Source organism: Poecilia formosa, unplaced genomic scaffold (assembly GCF_000485575.1).
Source record: "Poecilia formosa unplaced genomic scaffold, Poecilia_formosa-5.1.2 Scaffold47, whole genome shotgun sequence".
Classification (NCBI taxonomy): domain Eukaryota; kingdom Metazoa; phylum Chordata; class Actinopteri; order Cyprinodontiformes; family Poeciliidae; genus Poecilia; species Poecilia formosa.
The window spans coordinates 1,089,912-1,110,691 of NW_006799986.1; the positions used below are offsets into that span (position 1 = coordinate 1,089,912).

The 20,780-nt window shown below is 41.1% G+C and overlaps 1 protein-coding gene and 1 long non-coding RNA gene across 2 annotated transcripts in view; both read right to left on the minus strand.

The window, feature by feature from the left end:
- LOC107836268 (uncharacterized) overlaps positions 1–18,653 on the minus strand; it is a 20,126-nt gene extending 1,473 nt beyond the window's left edge. Inside the window, exon 1 of the long non-coding RNA XR_001662146.1 lies at positions 18,334–18,653. This is a non-coding gene — a long non-coding RNA (uncharacterized LOC107836268). The remainder of the gene's footprint in view (positions 1–18,333) is intronic.
- LOC107836263 (collagen alpha-1(XVIII) chain-like) overlaps positions 1–20,780 on the minus strand; it is a 49,196-nt gene that overhangs the window by 22,865 nt on the left and 5,551 nt on the right. The gene's annotated exons all lie outside the window — the stretch shown is intronic.

A 20,780-nucleotide genomic window follows, 5' to 3' on the forward strand; every position in this document is an offset into this window, starting at 1 on the left:
TTATCCATCCATCCATCCATCGTTTATTTATCCAACCAACCATCCATCCATCCATCCATCGTTTATTTATCCAACCAACCATCCATCCATCCATCCATCGTTTATTTATCCAACCAACCATCCATCCATCCATTGTTTATCCATCCATCCATCCATCCATCCATCATTTATCCATCCATCCATCCATCCATCCATCGTTTATTTATCCATCCATCCATTGTTTATTTATCCAACCAACCATCCATCCATCCATCCATCGTTTATTTATCCATCCATCCATCCATCCATCCATCCATCCATCGTTTATTTATCCATCCATCCATTGTTTATCCATCCATCCATCATTTATCCATCCATTCATCCATTGTTTATCCATCCAACCATCCATCCATCATTTATCCATCCATTCATCCATCGTTTATCCATCCATCCATTGTTTATTTATCCAACCAACCATCCATCCATGGTTTATTTATCCATCCATCCATCCATCCATCCATCCATGGTTTATTTATCCATCCATCCATCCATCCATCCATCCATCCATCGTTTATTTATCCATCCATCCATCGTTTATTTATCCAACCAACCATCCATCCATCCATTGTTTATCCATCCATCCATCCATCCATCATTTATCCATCCATTCATCCATTGTTTATCCATCCATCCATCCATCCGCTAGAAGGAAAAGCTGTGAAAAGATGCCAGGATGTTTAACAGAAATGAGCCACCATGTGGGAACATTCGTCACGCTCCATGTTGAAAGAATCTGAGACAAACTGTTTATTTGGTCTCAGTTTGTTTCCGTAACGATAACAGGCCATGGCTGTTTCTCCAAACCACTCATTTGCAGCTGATTAAGGTTTTCTTCCTCTCCTGCAACATAAACTGAAAGATGAGACCTCTTAGTTTTATCTGCGCAGTAGAAATATGCAAAGCAGACTGTATTCACCAGCATTTCCTCTGCTGTGCAGCAGGTTTGAATTCACAGCTCATCCGTGTGTCACGGACCTAGCGGGACAACCAATAAAGACTCGATTCGTGTTTGTTTCTGGCTGGTGACTCACTCAGAAATGAACAAAAACAATGCTGTGCTGGTTTGTAGCAAGCATGAGTCAGGAGCGAGCGTTTTCTCCGACCTGCGAACAGACGGAGGGGATCTCCAGGCGCTGAGTTCGCCACAGAGAGGCTGGCTTGTGTTTGGGACTCCATAAGAGCGAGACAGAATATTGATTTAACAAGCAAAGGACAATAAATGACATCAAAGTGCTGCAGGTTTTGGTCTCTACATGAAACTTTAGAAAGTAACAGCAGTTCTGGGAAGAGCAATGTACCGCTTCAAACCGCTTCTGCACTGAAAAGGTCATCTGGTGATCTAAACTGGTGCTTAAAAACAGAAAATTAACTGCAGGCTTCTGGACGCACTGAGTGCTTCAAACAACCTCAACCAAGCTGTTTTCTTCTGCCAGCTAAACCAAAACACATGGTCATGTGTTTGAACGTCATTAGGTCCAGAGACTGACGGTGGTCTACTGCAGTGACACGAGTGAAAGGAACCGTTTTATCCAGTCATGAAGGAACCGGTGAAACAGAAAGGACACAACCGTACCACAGATCCAGACGCCATGGGAGGCGGTGATCACCTCCTGATTAACCACCATTTCTTTGGTCACCACTAGGCAATCAATTCAATCTGATCCCAAAAAGCAATTCATGTGATTCATGACTCAAAGTGAAGAACCTCAAGAACAGATGAGAAACATCTCTACTAAAATCTGGAAAGTGTTTCAGAGACATTTTTAAGGCTTTGGGACGCCACCGAACCAGTGAGAACCATCGAACAGCGCAGAGGCCTAGAGTTCATCAGCGGCTCATCCAGGACGTCACGGCCTGAGCAGGTCTGGACGCTCAATTCAGATTTTTAATTTTCTGAAATACGATTTTTTTATTATTATTATTTGCCTGGTTGTTCATACTACTGATTAAATGTGACTGCAATCAGTCTTCTGAGTGAACAGTTAATAATCCCCAAGCAGCCCACATCCACAGAAGAACAGCATAAATGTAATGCTGGTTTGTAGCAAGCATGAGTCAGGAGCGAGCGTTTTCTCCGACCTGCGAACAGACGGAGGGGAACTCCAGGCGAGGCGAATCCCATTGATTGTTCCATCAATGGGAGCCGACAGAATCGTCAAGATCTTAAGACAAAGGAAGCCCAACTTTTGGTCTGTCTGCATGTGTAGTCAGAACCAAGAAAGGTGGGATTGTGATGTGAATTACTGACAGACTGCAGTCATGTTTCATGATTATAATTTTTTATGCCTAGTTTGGCTTCTTCTGCTGCAGAATTATGACGCGTGTCTCACGTCTCTGATGTAAAAGTCGGATAAAATGCAGCTTCACTATTCAGATTGCAGACGCTTTGAAAACTGTCAGATATAATTTATTTCCATATCTCGAAGTGGCAGAGGCTGAAATATTTTGAGCGGTGAAAGATGAGAATCAGGTCGTTCAGACTGCCGTGAAGAGGTTGGATGATGGTCACATTTGCCTGCTGCGTGGTTCTGCGTGGTCGGGGCAAACTCCCGAAATCCGTTCTCATTGGTGCAGTTGGGTGACGACCATCACAGACAGACATTTTCAGCCAGACCAGGATGACCAGCCGAGGAATTTGAGAGATGAGGAAGGACGTACCGTTAGACCAAACCTGCAGCAGGCGAACTGGATTGATGCTGGAGCTCATCAATCATCGTGTCCTCCAAACCTGTGGACTCGTAAGAGCCGATCCTCTCTGCCATGGTCTCTGTGTTTACTATGCTGGTGTGAACAGCATGCAGGACAAACAGCATGATGATATTACAGGGTCCACCTTCCTGGACCCTGTAGGCCAAAACACCTAAAGCTGTCCAGGCCTCATAGTTTCAGCTGAGGCACCAATAAGATGGAGTGATTGGGGTGAAATGGAAGAGTTTCAACCCAAGATCCTTGCTTCATGTCTCCTCCCATCATAATGTCACAATATTTTTAAAAAGTAATGAAACTCGTCTGTTTGTTTGGTAACCTAATTAGCCTTTTTGTCTTATTTCTCAGAATTTACCCTTCATCTTTTCCTTCTTCCTCCATCATGCCAAAGGTAAGTCCGTCTATTCCCTGGAATAAAAACTCTGGAAATTCTTATTCATAATCCGACTGTAAACGCTGGAAAAGCTGCAGATGAAAGCCTCCATGCTTCCGAATCGACAAGACGATACAGGCAAACCTGAATGCTGCTGAGTCATCAATTATCAGACAGCACATCATCATGAACATCAAGGTAATGTCTGTGGCTGCTTCACCTTAATGAGCCCCAGGTCTGCTTTTCACATCAGTTTCATGGAGACAGAGGTCTGGCTCTGGCTTTTTGTTTTTCCTTTTGTTTCCATACTTAAGTGTCACCACATCTATGATCATTCAGAAGCACGTTTTGACATGAAGACTAATTTAATGAATCTGTTCTTAACTCCAAGCTCCGGATTTTGTTTCCTTTCTTAAAATTGTCTTCCATTTATCAGAATTATGTGTGTTTAAGGCTGTTCTCCCACCTGATAGTCTGGTAGACTCGGTTTGTTTGGGGAACAAATTTGCAACATTCGTAACATTTTCAGTAATGGTTTGTACCAAACCAACCAAACCCTTTGAGCAACCTCTTCCCCTCCTGGCCTGTGGGGGCGCTGCACCTAGAACTACTGATGGAAACGACAGAAAAACATTTGAAGACACTGAGCGCAACTTCCTTCTTCACGAAATGGAAACAAAAATAGAGTGCAGTCAGATTTTAGTGGTTTGAGGATTTATCTTTTGTCTTTGGCAAGCGATCATGAGACATTTGTCCCACTAGCACTAGAATCTCATGTTTGTTTTGGTTGCATTTACCCAGAATGCTTTGGGCTGTAGTTCACTTCCTGCTTTTGAAGCGATCTACAACCGCTTAAATCTGACGCCACACAATTTTTATTTCCATTTGGTGAAGAAGGAAGCTGCACTCAGTGTCTTCTTGAGATATTTTTGTGTTGTTCCCTACATTGGTCCTTGGTGCAGCGCCCCCTCAGGCCAGGAAGGGAACAGGTTTTTAAAAGGGTTTGGTTGGTTTGACTCAGAGCAGAGAGAGAGAACCACAGCAGCTCGAAATGTAACAAATTTTGCGGTGTTGCTCCCAATTGAACCAATAATCAGGTGGGAAAACAGGATTGTTGGGGAATACGAGCCCTGATAACTTGGAGCTAATGGTTATCCAACAACATAGAGCTGGGATTTTATTTAGGAGCATCATAGATTACAATTTCTTAAAAAAATAAACAGAAGTTTATGATTGTAGCATGTGGCATAGTAAAAGGTGTAAAAGTTTAAGATTTTAGTTTTTGATTTTAGCTGCAGAAATGCATCAGAAAAAGAAATCAAATTTCCACAACCCAAACCTCTGATGTCTGATTACTGATTTCACTCTCCTACCTGAGCAGCTGCTGCCCATGAGCTCTGAAGCCTGACGTGAAAACATTCCAGGTCAAATTATCCCGAAAGAACAAAAAATATGTCAAACAGAGACGGGACAAAGCAGGGAAAAACGGCATTCCGATCATGTTGGTTCAGGATTCCCGATACCCGAATCTCCTGCATGTGAAAGAAGAGCAGCGGCTACGTTTGGCGCCTGGGGGGAACGTTTGTTTGGTCATTCAGACTCAGGCGACGGTTCGATTCCCTGGAGAGATTTACGGCAGTGGTGAAGTGCATAATAAAACGCTGGCGTGGGGGCGGGGGGATTTCGATCCACATGTGATGCGGCTAACATCTGTTGGCCTTTAATGATGGCGTGTAGGAGGAGAGCAGCAGTCAGAAAGAGAAAGGGAGAGGTTGTGGTTGAATTCATCCCACCGGGTCAACGTGGGCCTTGACTTCCTAAACACTAAAACAGGGATTTGCTTTGCATTGAGCTGCTATTCAGACGGCTGCAGAATCATTTTCTGAGGCTCAAGTAATTATTTGAGGGAAATTGCTCCTAAAACTCCCCAAAGAAACCACAGAAAAATCCAGATAGCGGTTTGGTAAAATTCATTAAATGCAAAGAGTGAAGTTAGGCTTTCACAGGTGGTCACTTATGCTTCCTTGAACAGGTTAGGATAGGTCTATGGCCTATACAAAACATGTTCACTACGTTTTTCGCTCCATATCATTCTTAGCTAATGAGATTTTAATTGTTTTAGGGCCTCTGTCACTTTAAATCCAAATAAACAGCAGCTGGCCACGCCCCCAACTCGACGTTTACACTCACATGTGAAAACGGCTGCAAACAGATGTACAATTATACAAACACACATCTTTGACAAGCAAAAGTCAAGCCTGCTGCGCAAACACCAAGAATGCAGCAAGTGGTTTCTGTGCAGCGAGTCAATGACAAAGCACTTCACTGCAAAAGCACAAGCTTATACCAAGTGTTTTGCTCCAGTTTCTAAATGTTTTAGTACACAATAAAACAAAAAATACATTACAAATAACTTTTCAACAAAATATAGGAGTTTGTTTCGTAATAATTCTTTAATATTAATGGGCAAAGTACCAGTTAATAATGAAAATAATATGCCAGTGGAACTTGTACTTTTTTCACAAATATTAAGAAATTATTGACTTGAATAAATCTCCTATTTCTTGCTGACAAGTTATTTGTAAGTTAGTTTTATCTTATTTCAAATGTATTAAGATATTTGTACTAGAAACTCGACCAAAACTACTTGACAAGTTTTTGTGTTTTTGCAGTGCAGCAGCCATTGTTCAGCACAGGCAGCAGTAAAACTAGATGACCAAACATGCTGGAGTTCTGCTTGGGTTGCTAGGTAACGGCACTGGGCGTGGTTTGGGTTGCTCAGTAACGGCCCTGGGTGTGGCTTTGGTTGCTAGGTAACGGCCCTGGCCGTGGCTTAGGTTGCTAGGTAACGGCCCTGGGCATTGGTTGGGTTGCTCGGTAACGGCCCTGGGTGTGGCTTTGGTTGCTAGGTAACGGCCCTGGGCATTGGTTGGGTTGCTAGGTAACAGCCCTAGGCATGGCTTGGGTTGCTAGGTAACGGCCCTGGGCATGGCTTGGGTTGCTAGGTAACAGCCCTGGGCGTGGCTTTGGTTGCTAAGTAACGGCCCTGGGCGTGGCTTGGGTTGCTAGGTAACGGCCCTGGGCATTGGTGGGTTGCTAGGTAACGGCCCTGGGCATTGGTTGGGTTGCTAGGTAACACTGAATGTAACTTAACATCTGGAAGGTTTTTGAAATGACTCATTTTTCTGACACCAAAATCATTTAATAATTTCCAAAAAGCGACTGGGTGGATTTGTTTAAACCGTTGGGTTGTTTTTATAATCAATTGAGATCCAAATGGAAGTATGAAAACGTGCCAAATGAGAAGTTTTCACCATAAGAGCCCTTTGATTTTGCTGTTTTGGATAAAGATAAATATGTTTCTGATATATTTGGTCTGGTTTTCTTCAGATTACCGTCTCTTGCACACCAGAGACCTTTCATCCTCCACATCAAAGATCTGACAGAACTCGTCTCAATGTGTCGCATTATTTGCCCTGGTGTCATTTAGCGGCAGCAGAAGAAGAAAAGCTCTGTGTTTGAGCAGCGGCTGCTTTTCACTGCAGCTTCATTGAGCAAATACTTGGCTCTGATTCTGACACTGATATACTCTCTGTTATGATGTTTGTGTTTTTAGTGTCAAAGCCTTAGAGATGCCTGAACTCGCTCACCTCAGACAAAATGAGTTCACTCCACTCATATTCACGCATTTTTATTACATTCAGTAAAACTTTGGAGTAATTAAGGGATGTTTGGTCCTATAAACAAAATATAAACTGCAATGTAGGATTAAATACAAGTTGGTTCAGCAGGTTAAGTTAAAAGTATTGATTTTTCCCCGTTTAAAATATTTTCTAATTATGAATCAGCAGAAACAACTCAGCTGATTGACTAGTACCATCGTACTAGTTGTGCTAACCCTAAAACTCTAATCACAAACATATTGTACATATTTACATATTGTATTTATGATATTTGTTGTTCTCTACTTTCTGCTTTATTTTGTTTGTTTCTAGATTGAAATAAAGTTATTGAGGAAAACAGAGAGAGAACATGAGGACAGGAAGCAGAACTGCTGTGCAAACACTCTTCACTCCCTTCAAAATAAGAGCATGAATATAAATGGCTCACTACTTTACAGATTCTTAACAGTTGATAACCAAAACTTCATCACAGATGTTGAACTTTATTCAACTGAAAGTTTAGAAAACAGTTCAAGTAATGATCTCTTCTAGAGACCAAAGTATTCTACTGTCAGTCCATCTGTCCAACATCGCCATCAAACACAGCAGAATCAAGGTCCTGCAATGGCCTAGTCAAAGTTCAGACCTCTATGTGATTGAAATGCTTTGGTGGGACCTTCAGAGAGCTGAGCAGAAACTAAAGTCTGGAAACCTCCAGAGTCTGAAGCAAGAATGAGGCTCTAACCGTCAGTTTGTGACGTTTCTATCGTCCTAACCCAAGTCTCATCGGAATGAGCACCAAATGGAGACAACAGAAATCTTTCAGCTTCATGGATATTCCTGCAGTCTGAACCGAACCGAACCGAGGAGCTCTCCACCGCCGTCCTGCTGCGTTTAGCCGCAATGGGTGGAGGAGCTAAGTGAGGATACGCCGCTTTTGTCTGCGCTCAGGCATTCCCCCTGAGCGCAGACTTTTCACCAGGGAGATTTCCCTGTGCGTGTCACTCAGAAACGGGACGGAGATCCAGAAAGTTTCAGCTTGGAGCTGCACACACACGCAGGTTCCTGTTGGAAGGAGGAGGAAGAGGAGGAGTGGATGTTTGTATGTGTGTGGCCTCGTTCTCCTTCCAGACAAACAATGCGCCATTCAACAACAGAAAGTACATAAGCCTGGACAGCTACAAATTGTTACAGGAAGGGCATTCAGAGGCTGGAGTTTATGAAGTCAGAGGAGATAAAATGCAGAAACGGATGGGAAAATGGCTTCAGGGCAGCTAATGAAACTGGACGCCTCCTACATCTGAGGATGAAGTAAATGTTCTCATGGTCATCTGTTAAAACCTACACAAGTGTTTAACTGCCAGACCTTGGAAATAAATTCAGGAATGTATCTTTTCATAACGGGATATAAAATATGACTTCTTAGAAAGGCATAAAGGGGTTTCCTCTGACTCTACTTCTCACCCGGTTTCTTCTTAAAACCCCAACAGCTGTTGCTGATTTACTGCTACCACCTTTCTTTTCTAAAAAAGAAGATATTTTGGTTTTAAAAAGAAATAAATCTCATAATTATTTTTTTATCTCATCCAAACAAATTTTGGATTTCCTTATAACGTAAAAACCAGTGGTGGGCACTAAAGTTCACTGCACTGATAGTACTGACTAAATATCAGGTCTGCTAATGCTGAAATGCTTTACTAACAGTATTATGAGGAAGCTAATGCTAAACTGATAGCCCAAGCTAAGTATGACTCTGAAAGTTAGCAGAAGCGCTAAATGAAGCATTAGCTCTGCTACTAGCGGACATGTGTCCACCACTGGTTAAAACGGCTTGTTGGTTTGCTCTCACCCTGCAGCGACCCTCGGAGGCCCCAGCAGCTTCGTGATTTACTCTGAAAAGAAAATGAAACCCTTAAAGGTGCAGTCCGTAGCAGCGATGGTGTCGTCCGTCTGTGAGCTTAAAAAAAGCAAAAGACTGAAACATTTCAACTGCAAGAAGAAGGAAACTTTCCAACTTTGCAGGTTTTTAGGTCAGATCAGACCTGGTTACCTCAGCAGGTAACTGGATATCTCTGCAGGGCTGGTGGAGGTTTGCACAGCCGGGACGCCTTTAACCAGCGGCGCTAACTCTTCCGCTAATCCACTAGTAACAAAGCTAATGTTTTGTTTTGCGTTCTGGTAACTTTGAAAACATTTAGCATACTTAACTTCCCCTAAATTCATTTTCTGTTCACATTCTGAAGTGTTGATTAAGTTGGTTGTTTTGTAAACTTTCAGTTAAATAACGACCAACTGCTTAGCATTAGCTTCACATAAACACCATTTTGCTATCTCAGTTTCACATTTTTGTTTCGTGCTTTTCCTAATTTTGAAAATGTTACTTCCAGCAGAGGCCACACTTCCGCTTTTCTTATCACGTTAGCATTTTTAATAAGTTTGAAATTGTTTAGCACACTTAGCTTCTGTCCACAAAATTTTTGCAGATAAATTCTAAAGCACAGGTTTCAGGCTAAAATTTATTTAAATAAATTCAAACATCAACAATCAGCTGTTTCCTCCTTCATGTTCTTTAGCATTAGCTTCAGCTAAACGCTATTTTGCTTTCACATTTTTGTTTAGTATGCGCTAAAGGCAGAACTAATTTTTCACATCACACTTCAGTGCTTCTGCTAATTTGAAATTGTTTAGCGTACTTAGCTTCTGTTAAGCTAACTCTTCCAGATAAATGTTAAGCGCTGATTTGTGTAGCTGTTTTGTCCAGTAAAGACGTAGGAAAACTGCAGCCTGTTAGCTGCCTGCTGAGTTTATCAAGGCATAATTTGTAGCCTGTGGACGCTTCACCTCCCGTAGTGAACCTGCCGTGATGTAGTGACGCTTGGAGAGCAGCCAGGGTTTTTGCTAGCTTAACGCGGCCCTGCAGCAGGGGAGGTTTGACTTGACTTGCCCTCAGGTTAAACATGAAGTTGAAGGTTAAAGAGAAGCAAAATGAAATAATCCATCATGTCAGCGCTGCCAACAGTTTCTGTGCACTTCCCTCCTCAACACAAAGGTAGTTAAAGACATTAGCAACCGTGTTTATTAGAAAACTCTGAGGCTATACGGCTTAATGCTGCTTTCTGCAGCTGGAGGGAGGCTCCTGCAGATGCATACCTCAAACAGCAAAGTGCTTTAACATGCTGAGGTCTCTGCAGTGGCTTTAAGAGCGAGTTGCAGCCTGTAAAATGACTCAGTTAGGTTGTGTGGCTAAATGAGACTCTGACAGGTAAAACCCTGCTTTCCTTTGTTTGTCTTGCAGCCTTTGTTGCTTTTTCATCACAGTGCTGCATTAGAAGCTGTCCAATAATGTCAGGAAATCAACTTTAAAGCTTAGTTTGTGTGGGACGGGGGTGGCGTGTAGGTCTGATTAGTGGTTATTCACAATATGAGAGCTGCAAACTTATTTCAGTCTAAAAAGAAAACATGAGATACAAACAGCTTAGCCAAAGGTGCTTTTCTGCCGTTCTGCTCTTAGATATTGTATTTACATCTTGTCCTCTACTGTTTGTTTTATTTAGTTCCTGAATGTTTCTTGTTTTAAAGTTATTGGGGGAAAAGATAGAGAACTTTAGGACAGGAAATGCTGTGTAAACAGTCTGCACCTACTTCAAAATAAGAGCATGAAGATAAATGTCTACTTGCACAAACCAAAACTTCAACACAAACGTCAAACTTTATTCAACTGAAAGTTTATGGCCAAGTATATTAATGCTTTAAAAGTTATTCTGAAAAAAAAAAATTAGCTTAGGGGAAGCTAAATGTGAGGGAGGAAAAAATCAGTTTATTCAACTGAAAGTTGACAAAACAGATACAAAATCAGAGCTTTTAGCATTTATCTGGAAAAACTGATTTAGGGGAAGCTAAGTATGCTAAACATTTTCAAAGTTAGCTAAAGTGCTAAGTGAAAAATTAGCTCTGTCGTTAGCGTATTAGCCGATTGGGGAAAATGTTCTCTCCACTGGAAGAAATGTTTCAAAATTAGCAAAAGAAGCAAACAAACAATGTGAAAGCGCTACAGCAGCATGTCGTTCAGCTGAAACTAATGAGAAACAGTCGATAATTTAAAACACAAAGTTTTCAAATTCATGATTTGGACGATCATCTTTCTCAATAAAAGAGCCCAGATTTGGATTCGCCCACAATCAATCGAATTATTTCTCTGGCTTATACTGAGACAAATATTTAAGTTTAATGACTTAATTGTAGTTTTTGATGTTTCTTTGTATTGTTAATCTTAAATTTTAACTTCTAAATGCTGAACCAGCAAATTATCCTTTGCTGGAGGAGCTGCAGTCAAGACATCGGTTTATTTTAAAATATTTTATGTCTTTTCCTGCTCAAATCAATGTGAAAAACTCGTAAGGACTTGTCAGATTTTATCGTCTAAACAAACCCCGGTGAAACAAAGAAAGAGGTAGTGACTAACCCAATCTGTTGAGAGGTTTTAATGCACAAACAGCAAAAGTTTAAGAAGCAGATGAGACAAGTCCAAACCTCTGTCTCTCCAGAACAAAACAGCAAGCGGCTAATTTGGGACCAGCCAATACCTGCAAGTGGTTTTTCAGATTTAATGAGCATTTTTCTCTAAATGAGCCACGTTGGAGGAGCATAATTAGACAAAGACGCGTCAGAGAAACAATATGATCCATTTAAAAGCCACAACCTGACTCAGATGTTTAGCAGACATGGATGCCCTCGGGTGTAATTCACAGGGAGCTTCTGAGTGTTTCTTAATCTAGTCAATCTAACAGCAGAGTCATTACAGGTGCTTAAATCTGCAGCGGCTGAGCTACAAGGTGCCGTTCTGAAAGCTAAGGAGAAAAACCAATAATAGCCGGAGGCTTCGGACCAAGTAACAGAACTCCAGGACTTTATTTATTAAAACAGAGACCAGCCTCTGTCCTCCAGGGCATTCTTAGGATTCCCTTGTGGCTTACACAGGACGCTGACCACCTAACAGCCTCATGCTAAACACTTAAAAAGGATGTTAAATATTTATCCCTGCTTGTATCAAACACTCAAAGGAGATGCGCTGCACAGCCACAACGTCTTAAACAGCTGCAGGTTTCCTGGAAGAAGTTGGTTTTTATCCACTGGATGAGAGAGAAATTACCAGAAGAGAGTCTGGATCAAGCTTAGCTTAGCTTAGCTCAGAAATGGCTGTTTCCAAACACAGATTTTAACTAAAGAGAAAAGTTTTAGCTACTGAAGCAGCTTCATTAATAGAGATTATTAATAATCATCACAAGTACATGGAGTTTGCTAAAATTGTTATCTGTGCTAATGAGTGAATGCTAATGCTAACATGCTAATCCAACAGCATTTAGTGGAAGCTAATGCTACCACGCCAACTTCAACTACAAAGTTGAATTTTCATTTTAATGTAATGTTTACTGTTATAATTCACATTTTAATGTAATTAATTTTTTTCCATTTTGTTTTGTTTCTGTTTCTTTCTTCATTTAAACGGTTAAAAAGAGAGAAAGTGTGATAAGAAGCAGAACTGATGTCAAACCAAGACCCAAGTTCAAACTTCAGAGGTAAATGAAGCGGCTTTACAGCCGTTTTTAAACATGTTTGGTTTAACTTGCTGTAGGCGTCCTACGCTGTTTTGAGGGAATGACATTATAACATGATGAAAACTAAAAACAGTCGATTTTAAATGAAGCTGCCCCTTTCAGGAAGCATCCAAAGACAATTTTCTTGTATTGTTTTCTGAATTTTAACACAGAATTTTAAAAATTAAAAAGGGTTTTAAAAAGTGAAAACTGAATTTGAAGAAAACTTTCACTCCCAGCAATAAACCCCTGATATGTTTTAACATTTCAACAGAAGAGCCCTTTTCTGAGTCTCTCTCCAGATTTTCCCCTTTTCAATAAATCATTTCTTCACGCGCTTCATGTAAAACCTCTGCCTGCCTTTACAGGCCTTGGACTTTGTAATCAGGGGGAAAATGCTGCTACCTGCGCACCTGCGTATGCATTCAAACAAAGATTGATCTCTCTCCGTTCCTGCTGCAGAACTCATCTTTCAGTCATGTTCAAGAGCAAATCTTTACGTCCAACTGGAACATTCCTCCAGTCGTTTTGGAAATATTACACTTCACCTTCAATTGACACTTAAATCCCTGACAAAGAATGCAGACGGCGCTTGGAGGGGGATGGCGTCATGGCTACCGCGGCTATCGGCGGCCGCGGGGTGATACAGCAGATCGGGAGATACCACAAAGAAGGCTTTCATCCGCCAGACAATATCAGGTCCCTCAATTAGCAGATCCCAGGGTGCCAGCGGTTATTGTTCCCAGACTGCCCACTTCAGCTCAAAAAAAAAAAAAAATGGCAGAGGTCACGGTCTAACTCCGCTTCAGCCTCGGCAAAGCAACGCCGTTTATAGTCCATGTGATTGGGATTAAGCTGGAGAGAGTAATGAGTCTGACTGGTTTTTAAAAATGGATTTAAAAGCAACATAAGAGATGAAAGAATAGATAATTAGGTCATCTGTACTGCTGTCAGTTTTACAGCTGCAACTAAATGTGTTGATGAAGAAAAGAGTGACCTTTTCCTTTTTCCTGGAGCCTGCAGCTCAGCAGAGCCCAACGGCTTAATCCTACTGAAGCCTCACCAACTTTTGCAATCCTGGCCTCCTTTTAGGCATTTTTCCACTAATACTTGCTAATTTCTGCTGTGGGGGCGGAAAGCCTTTAAGCTACCAGGAAATGCAGACTGAAATGTGCAATCGCTGGATATTTCTTCCCACAAATGAGGCATGAGAAATGAAAAACACTTGAGTTTTTGTTTTAGAAACAAGCAACAAATCCGAGCAGAAATAAATAGAAAGGCTGTAAAATGTATTAGATATGTGGTGATGTATGTAGATGAAAGCTGAAATATTAATAATGAAACAGCCGTCAGTGACGCCAACATACACCTGCAAGACTGATGTGGTGGGCAAAGCTAACCCTGAAACACCAATCGTAAACAATAGTTTCGCTAATGCAACTAAAACTGTGCTTAGTTTTTATCCAGCTTAATGTCAGTGTTAGGTGTTGTTAATAAACAAAAACTGATCTGGAAAATAAAATCAGTTTCAATCTGTCTAAAGTCCATCATCACTCAGAGAGAAAGATTATTCCCAAGAGGAAAACGGTTCAGAAAGCTGCCAGTGGACCAAAAAAGAAAAGAAAAGAGCTCCGTCTCAGACTTTACAAGCTTCAGTTAGCAGGTTAAAGGTTAAAGTTCATGACAGGACAATTAGACAAACACTGAACAGGTATGGCTATTTGGAAAGTCGTGTCTCTAAAGCCAACAGGATCAGGTGATTTATGGCTGCATCTGAATAAAACACGACTTCTGGAATGACGACGTTTGGCCACATCAGACCAAAGTAGATATTTCACCGTGACGCTCAGCAACATGTCAGGAGGAAACCAAACAGCGCAAGCTAACGGTCACGCTACAAACCCTGGACACCATATACTCATGGAGAGGACAACGATGAGTGGACCAGCCAAGTGTTGTTTAACATCAAACTACAGCATCTTAACTGGATTGAAGTCCAGGCTTTGGCTAGGCCACATTGGACTGGACGTTCTCCTGCTGGATTTCTGATAGTCATCAACTGTGATAAATCAGTTTCCCTTGAACACATGGAGTCTCCTCTTCTATAGCCCGGTAACATTGAGCTGGTCCCAAACTGACACTGAATACTTGTTTTCATATGTCATTAATATTTAAGGTGGATTCAAATTTATATAATTATTGAATTTCCATTTCAAATGTGTGCAAACTTTTTTGGTATTCCATTAAAAATTTTGAAAAAACACAATTTAACAAATGTGGTATTTCTAAATAAGAAACGTGATTAAAATCTAATTTGTTCAGGCGATAAGAGATTAAAACAACCTCTGATCTGTTCTTGTTATCTTCTTTGTAGTTTCTGCCAGTAGTAACATCCGTTTGTTGATGCGACTCAAAAGTGTTTTGTGAAATACACAAATTTTGACACAGCTGTAAAAACACCTCATTCTAGTGCAAAAGCTTTTTTCAAAAATGCCGTATTTCCATTTTCGTATTTCCAATTTGAGCAATTTTAAGGTCAATGGAAATTCAGCTATTGACTTTGTTTTTTCTGCTGTTTTTGATGGGATCTTTTTAGATAACATGTTGTTTTAGAAATCTTTCATTCATCAGATGTACTATTTCAATAGTTTCTGACATCTGCAGTTCAGGTATTAAGCAACCGAAGTCTGGCTAAACCTCTTACATGAAATGGCTCAATCACAGTTAATTTGTGACCTAAAAAGCTTTTTGTCATTTGAAAACTGCTTCTTGGGTTTACTCAGGTTATCTATGTCTGATAACCTGCCAATAATGGCACTGTCTGGACCAAAAGCCTTACAAATCTTTTAAAGCACCTCTAAATGTTTACAGTCTACAATCTTTCCCGTCTCTAATTCTGATGGCACTGAACCACCTGGACCAGAACAATGTCAGAGGGTATGAAGCATAACCATTCAGGCGCCCAGCGCTCCGCCTGTGCAGCGTTTAATAACCTGGTGAAGCTAAGCTGAACTGTGGTGAAGAAACGGGGTTGGACTCCCAACAAACCCATCTAACTTGCTGGTATCCATTTGGATTAGAGGAAAAGAAGGAGAAATGTGGGAGCCTTCAGTCTTTCCCATACTTCATCCAAACCCGAGCAGTCGACACGCAGTCATGTGGTCGCCGTACCTCTCACACAACACCAACTTCGGTGTTCGGCACACTCATTCCCACTGTTTTGCTCCAACGAAGCGCTACAGAGACGGGCTCCTCTGTGGACGTAGCAATTTTCATCCGTCTTTGTAGTTATGTAGAGGAAATTGTACAAGTGCACATAATTCGACTGTAAAAAGTATTCATGTCGCCTGCGGCTAAAGAACCGGTTAAAGAAGCCGAGGATTTAAGCGAAATGCCAAAACCAGAGCAGACAGTGTTTGCTGTTTGTGTTGAAGAAACACTCCACCTTGGGAAAAACAGGAAAGAGTGCAAAGAGTTGTACTTTTAGCAGTGAAATGTAAACATAGCAGAGTGGGAATCTTTTACTTTCTCACAATTCGATTCCAATTTCTGGGGCCAGAATTTGATTCAAAATCAATTTTGATTTCTGCTTTAATCTCAGTGTGAATCCTCGTGATCTCCTCCAGTCCGCTTTGTAGGGCAGAATGACAAATCGAGACAGTAAAGTTTCATATTTATTAAATTTTAAATATTAATCCATGTTTAGTTGGAATTACTCCCTCCCTGCATCCTCCGCTTTGTTTTGGCGAAGTGTCGCATAGCGAGCGCCACCTTTCTGCAAACTCCTCCATGGACGCCAACGTTGTAATTTCCATTCAGGAGTTTTTGGCCATTTGATAGTCTTTGTAGTTATTTCCTGAGGAATCTTAGACAATGTACATAATTCCTCCCCGCGTCAGACAAACGTTCCGTATTTACGATGCCTGCAAATACAAAAATGGATTAGTTGAAGTGAAATACCACCATCGCAACTTGGCAACAAACTTCTGACCAATCAGACAACAGCTGGCACAAAACTCTGTATGAAATCGTTCAACTTGGGCTTGATGTCGAAAAGGGAAGCAAAGTGACGCATCTTCATCACGCGATGACGTCAGTGAATTGATTTTAACTGTCCTCAAGCTCCCGATTCACATTTCACAGCTATAAGGAACCAAATTATTTGTTTTGTGTAAAACAAGACGCAAGCAGCGACGTCTAGAGGCCCTGCTGGAGTCTTTTCTCCGTTCTTTGGCTTTTAAAGCTTAACTCGTCCAAACCAAACGCACCTGGAGGCTTCCCTTCCAGCCTTCTGATGCTTACGGTGAAAAAAACTCAATCCAAAGTCTCGGACTCAGCAAAATCCCTCTTTTGTCACAAGATCTGTGGCCTTGGTGGTAATCTCCCTGTCCCATAGGATTCTCCTCAGTTCACACCCCCATGGTGTGAGATTTGTGAGGGTAAGTGCCTCCAGAGACGGGACGGCCGCTGTTGAAGGACGGGTGAATGAGTGGAATTCAAGGATGCCCTGAAAAGCTGCACACACATCATGAGAGTCAATCAGAAGATAAGCAGACGTGGAGAGCAAAAAAAGAGGGATATAACTGCAAAGTGAGGTTCAAAATGCACAATGGCATTCCCGAGAGGGGCCTCGTGAAATGCTGAATGGTCTATTCATTCATTAAAAAGGGGAAATGGGTGGTAGCTGGTGCTTGGGTTTAACGCCGTTTGCATCTTTTTGATAATACTAAAAGGATCACATCACCAGTAGAGACATAAAGCGGTCTATAGTGTTGGCATTGGCCATAAATCATGGAGAGTGAAAAGCCGATGGTATACATTTCCTAGAACCGGAGAAGGAAAATATGGAGTGAAGGTTGGAGTTGGTGGGGTGGGGGGAGAGGGTCTCTGGTTTCATGTCCCTTTGTGTTCAGCAGGCTGTCAAAGAAGACTAGTGAACACGACCTGAAGCTGGAGACCGGGACAAAGTGCCAGGTACACAGATCCGGTTTCCCCCGCTTCAGCCAAACGCTGCTTTGTGGGGGAATAATCTGCACCTGGTGGTCATGGAAACCAGCTCCCATCCAGACTGAAGGCAGCAGACGAGCTGACCACCCGGAGGAAAAGTGTGCCCTGCTTTACGTCTAATGAATTCTCTAGTTTTCGCCGCAGAAACTGGAGAGAAAGATCTTTAACTTCTGCAACACCTGCTAGCCAGTAATGTCCAGTCAACTCGTTTTCCATTCCTGATTTATGTTGACCAAGACAAGAAAACACCAGCTGGGTTTCCATTAGCCATAGAATTGCGCAAATTATGAAAATAAATTTGCTTAATGGAAACTTACCAATTCCGATAAAACTTGTGTTTCTATAGACCCCTGGCAATGTGACGTCATTCGCACGAGATCCGACCCCGCATCTCCCTGCTGGAGCGCAAAAAGTGGCTCGCTGACAATGACTAGCACTGGTTTTAGCTGCCACGTTGTCAAAATAAGGTGCAGCATCTTGAATGTAAGCATGCTATGTAAAAGAAGAAGGGACGCAAAGCTTTGCTACTATGACAACTAATAAAGCCAGAAAAATAGTTTTAATTAAAAAATATATATATATCGTGGGAGAGGGAAGTCAAAGTTATGCTAGCTTGACTTTGAAAAGCTTAACATGTAGATGTGCTGCAGAATTCTGTGTTTAATTTATCGAACTATAAATGTAATTTCAGATTCTAATGCTGCGAATAACGAGTGAAGAAACAAGGTGGAGTTAAAACGGTTAGGTTTATGAAGGAGGAGTCAGACAAACACAAAATACCACAAAGATGGACGAAACAAAGTAAAAACTCAGATCAGTCAACACAGATCTGCAGAACTGAATAGAAAACATGTATATACAGTAGAGTCCTGTAATTTGCAGAGCTTCACACCTTGTGCTGAGTGTTACCTGGATTACCTGGGAAAGACGAGCAAATAAGTAAAGGTTTCACTTGAAACAGGAAAGAGGTGCTGAGAGGCGAAGCGGCACTCAGGGTGCCATTAGTTCTGGAGCGAGTGCTCGACAAATCCTCTTCTTTCAGTGCACAGCCAGTAATTACCCAGTTCCTCTGTATTTTGCAGCCGTCAACCCGACATTTGGACATCAGGGACGACATCTGAGGGCAGCGCGAACGAGAAATACAAATAACAGCTGTCAGCAGCTTTCAAAACGAAGGCAGGACAAACACAGACACGAGTTCAACTCTACGTTCATTCAGAATCGATTAAAAACGTCCTAAAATCAGTGTAGAAATTTTTACAGTGAAATAAATCCGCTGTCTGAGGCAACGTTCTCACGTCGCCATGGAGACGGAAGGCTTGGGGGGGGGAGCTTGCAAAATTCGGGGTTTCGGCGGGTCCCTTCTCCGTTTAAGGGAAACATTTGGACTTTTTGGTTTTTACCAAATTCCCAGAAAAACAGAAGTGCACATGAGCTTTACTGTGCAAAAAAACTGTAAAATGAAGATTGATCACCTTGGAAACACATTGGAGCTAAGCTACAGCGAAGCAGAGCTACGTCACAGAGTCAGGAGCTCAGTACGCCGTGTTGCGATGGGTCAGAAGTTTGTTGCCATGTTTTAAGCAGAAATGCACAAAACATGCGATACCTCGCAATAAGTCAGTAATTACACCCCTGTTTATTTTGCATACAGCCATAACAACAGCAAATATCTATTTAAAATGACATGTTCACATTTAAAAAGCCTCACTGAAAACGTGTTTATACATTCTTAACTCTTTGGTGCAGAAACTGGTTGAAAGCCGAGATGTTAACTTCATGTTTTTGTTTGTGTGAGATGCATATGAAAATGTCCCTTTATTAACCATTCAGACTAAATACACAAAAAAAAAAGCAATTAAAACTGCCAGGAAACTTTATTACACCATGAAAATATCCCAAAAATAGTCCAAATAGTTTGAATGTATTTTTACTTTTTCTTTTCTTCTTACAGAAAGTTTTTGTTTATGTTTTAGGAACTTTTAGGAATGGAAAGAGAGTTTGTGGTGCATTTGTATCCTAAAGAAAAAGATATAAAACTTAAAATATCTCACTAACGACATATTATATGGAAAAACCTCAGCAGAGAGCCGTTAATTATCCAAGATGTCACTGATTACATTATTACAGCGCAAAAGAAAAGAAAATCCCTGAATGTCTTCACAGAAATACGATTGGAGAGCGACATCAATAGTTCGCTCTCTGGTGTTTGTATCCGCAGGAGATATTAATACGAAGTGTTTTTCCGATTTGGTGACAAATTACGCACATTTTTTACAATTACAAATGCTGTAAAATGACTAAAAAGTTGTGGATGGAAAATGCAACGTTGTTGTTCATGGGGCGAAGCGCTCTCTACGTGACACTTCGTTACAACAAAATGGAGGATGCAGGGACGGAGTAATTCCAGCTAAACATGGCGTAATATTTAAAATGTAATAAACGTGACACCTTAACGTCTCAGTTTGTCATTCTGCCTTGCAAAGCAGATCATGAGGAACCTTTCCAACCGATTAAAGCAGAAATCATCACGAATTTTAATCAAATCGTGAGTTAGTAAAAAAAAAATTCCCACCCCTAATTTATATGCAAACAACTAAAACTGTTTGCTTTGTTTTTAATTTATGGTAAATTTTCTCTAATCCACAGTCAGAATCATACAGATTCAAATATATACATACATTCCTCCAAATAAGCCTAAACCGTCTTGATTTTTGATTATAAATGATCTATTTTACAGAATTATTAGATCAACCAGCAGACAGAACAACAGGAAAGTCAATAAAGATCTAAGAAACTTGGGTGGTTTGAGTTGTGACAACTTTTCATTTTGGATATTTTTGAACAACTGAAGTGGCAGCAGCTTAATGTTGTAGTTTTATAGAAATTCTGGAAAAACCATGAGTGGATGAACACATGAGTGTGAGCACATGTGGAGGGTTGGGTGTTTTCCTGTCTGTAGGAGACTTAACAAAAGCCTTGTGTGGAGTCATACTCCACCAGCAGCTAAAATTAATATATTTAACCTTTTTAATGACAGATTTCAGGAGTTTCTTCATGTGGGAGGAAAGTGATCTGACAAAATATAACAACGTCTTCCTAGAGATTTCCAGATTCACCTTCCTCCACGTTTCCGAAGATGAAGACCAGCTAAACCAAACCAAAGGCAGCTGTTTATGTTTCCAGGTGTGCTAACACTGCAATGCTAACTGGGTCATGTGTTTTCAATGAATGACTTGGATGTTGACATACAAGTCTTCCTATGCATTACAGATGGGCTGAATTTGGTACTCAGAGCTCTTAAGAAAACGGTAAACTTACTCCGTCCTTTACGGTTCTGGACTCTTCTTTGGTCTCTGAGCTCTTCTTGGAGTTCAGAAAACCCAAAATTATTCATTC